Source organism: Pinus tabuliformis, chromosome 5_1 (genome assembly GCF_031772625.1).
Source record: "Pinus tabuliformis cultivar Carrire ecotype Pingquan chromosome 5_1, CPIR1, whole genome shotgun sequence".
In the NCBI taxonomy this organism is placed as follows: Eukaryota; Viridiplantae; Streptophyta; class Pinopsida; order Pinales; family Pinaceae; genus Pinus; species Pinus tabuliformis.
The window spans coordinates 408800908-408803847 of NC_142305.1; the positions used below are offsets into that span (position 1 = coordinate 408800908).

At 34.8% G+C, this 2940-nt stretch overlaps 1 pseudogene; it reads left to right on the forward strand.

Annotated features, from left to right (window-relative positions):
* The first annotated feature begins 202 nt into the window (after positions 1 to 202).
* LOC149165220 (putative inactive purple acid phosphatase 9) lies at positions 203 to 705 on the forward strand (annotated as a pseudogene).
* Positions 706 to 2940: the final 2235 nt, after the last annotated feature.

A 2940-nucleotide genomic window follows, 5' to 3' on the forward strand; every position in this document is an offset into this window, starting at 1 on the left:
CTACACTCTTGGACAAGCTCTCCCTAAAAACCAAGTTTCTGGTTTGCCCTCTGTTGCTTCTTCTTGTTTGCCCTCTGCACCAAACGACTCTCCCTAAATAGAAATAAAAATTCTATGTGAGAGGTTCTCTGCGAGTACTTTCACCCGTGTTCTACGATATTGTAGTTTTGCATTGCATGAGAAAATTTGGTTTCCAGATGAAATGGGTTGAAGAAAGAAATTCAACGAACCAAAGATAATTGCATTTGTAGTAGTGGTGAATCTGATGAACGGGCTAGCGGAGAGGTTGTTGACTTTGGAGTCCTCTCTAAAACCATTCAACCACTCGGGAGTGACATTCACTATGAAATGGACATGCTAGGGGTTTATAATCCTCCAGATTCTGCATATGTGAATTTCATAGGTTATGTCCTGTTGTCTTCCTTTTGCCCAAACTGGATGAAAGAGGAGGGGTCATCTAGACCTTCCTCTTCTCCATCGGTAAAGACCTTATGAGTTATGTGGTTTTCAATGAGGATCATCCAAGATATCCAGTGGGTGGACAAAGATCACAATCCCTTGCCCTCCACAACCCATTTTTTTGCGAGGAGCGACGTTATTAGTTTTCACAATCTCAACGATCCAGCTCAACTACACACAGCCTTTACCTTCGATTAAGATGAAATGCATGTCACATTCTTGATAAAGAGCTATTCCAGATACTAAGTATACCCAGCTTCCCGTTCAACGATATACAATGTTTTTTTAATATCGAGAAGTTCGGTGCATTCCCGATCAAACGCATATTGTGTAGGATGAATTGTATTGTACCATTAATTTTCCTATGGTGCGAAAAGCTTCGTAGTTGGTCGTCCTGCAGAAAGAATACTTTTTTAAGGGTTTGAACTTGGAAATTTAAGGAAATTAATGATAATACTTTATAAGATTTGAAATATTTTTTGGATAAGTTGTGTGCGTGAAGCATGCAAAATTCAAAATGATTTTATCATGTGGAGCAAAGTCGATTTCTTTCTTTCTGAGGAGTGGTCTTCCATTTTCTCAGCCGAAATCCAAAATTCTGGAAGCTTGGAAGTTTAAACCAATTTCTTCTTTGGTGATTCACCTTCCATGCTCTGAGCTTTCCCAATATTTCTTTTGATTTGTAGCCATCAGAGCTAGTTTTGCCCTTGAATTCTGAAAGCCGTCTAAAATTTCCTGGCATATTTCCTTTGCCGCAGACACAATAGAAATTCTTTCTTTTCTTTGATCCATTCTTTTTTTTAAGAAGGTTTGGGTGTAATTATTTTGGAGAGAATTTTTACAGTGAAGAGAAGAGAAATTATCTTAAATAGATTTCATTTACAATTATTATAAAAAAGTTTCTCCATTGCTACTTTATGGAAGGTATTTAAAGCTCTATTTGTAAACCCTTTTCAAAATGAAAATTTGAAACTCTCTTAACTTTCTCTAAAGAGGACTTACGGGTGGTGACTAATAAGAAAATTTGAAACCCTCTTAACTTTGTCTCCTCTTTTATGGGTGGTGACTAATTTTTGGGATTAGTTTTCATTTTATTTCTAGATCTAACTTCTAATTTTTATTTTTAAGTTCATGCACATTGCATTTTAAGTCTAATTTCTTTGGCTACTTGATATATTGCACCCGAATAGTTTGTCTTAATTTCATTTTCATTTTTAGATTTAAAAGGGTCGTTGTCAATCACATTTGATGCTCCCTTGGTTTTATTATCATAACATAATATAAGTGAATAACATTTTTAAGCATTTTCTTTTAAAAATATTTTGAGATTAAATCTTGTAATTTTGGGCTTAAATAATTGAATCAAAAGTGGATGGGTAACTATATATATGTCAAGCACTCTTTTTTGTAAAGCATCATTCTTGAGGTTGATTTCTCATTGATGCATTGTGTTTTGCATTCTCACCTTGCATCTAATCATTATAACTAGAACTATGGGCTTATTTTATTGCAAGCTTGTTGTACTTGTAATTTCTTGCAAGTCATTCCTACATTGTTCATTGCTCATATTTCTGGTTGTCTCGATCTGCTTACTAACATTTCAATGTAACATTACTTATCTTGTAGTTTGAAGTATCTTCATCATTGAACACACGACTTCTCACTTCCAAACTCAGTGGTTTACCATTACACCACTGAGAATGAGAATGCATGACCTTGTTGATGATTTATTAAGGATTTAATTTCATAGGGAATCACCCACAATGGACTCAGATTTGCAATGCAATTGTGGTGCATGCAGAAACAAGGGCCTGTATTTGTTTCAATATTTGGCCCATGTGCCTATTGTGTTCTCAACAATCTTATCAACTATTTATAATTTTAATCTTCCTTCCATCATTGTTAAATGTTTTATCCTCATTATGTTAAATTAACATATCCTCCTAATCATATTAAATTAACATTCAATATGCATTTATGTATTATTCTCATTACTCAGAATATTCCCCTTCAAGGTTAATACGCAGCATCCACATTTGGACTATTACAATATTAGAGTCACATACTAAAGTCTTCAAGGACATATGACGTATGTGCCATGTAGACACACCGCATCGGGGAAGTATGATGAGTGTATTTCGGCCCGAATAGTTACCTGGGTCTTTTCACCAAATCCTTCCATTGCTACTTGTTTCTTGATAGCTGCAAGAATAAATTGTAACGAGTATAATTTGTTGTAGGAACAATTATCTACTTTGGATGAGGAAATAGTACAATTGAGTGTGTAAATGATACTATCTCTCAATGAATGTTTCGAACCACAATGTTAGGTTGATCAGTTGATCTTATAGTCTATGCAAATTTCTTGACATTATTGTCGAAAGGAACAATGGAATTTGATGGAACACACATAGCCATTGCCGCAAGCTTACAAACTTTTGCCTTATGAAGGCAATTTTATGGCTAAATGTATTGTCATTT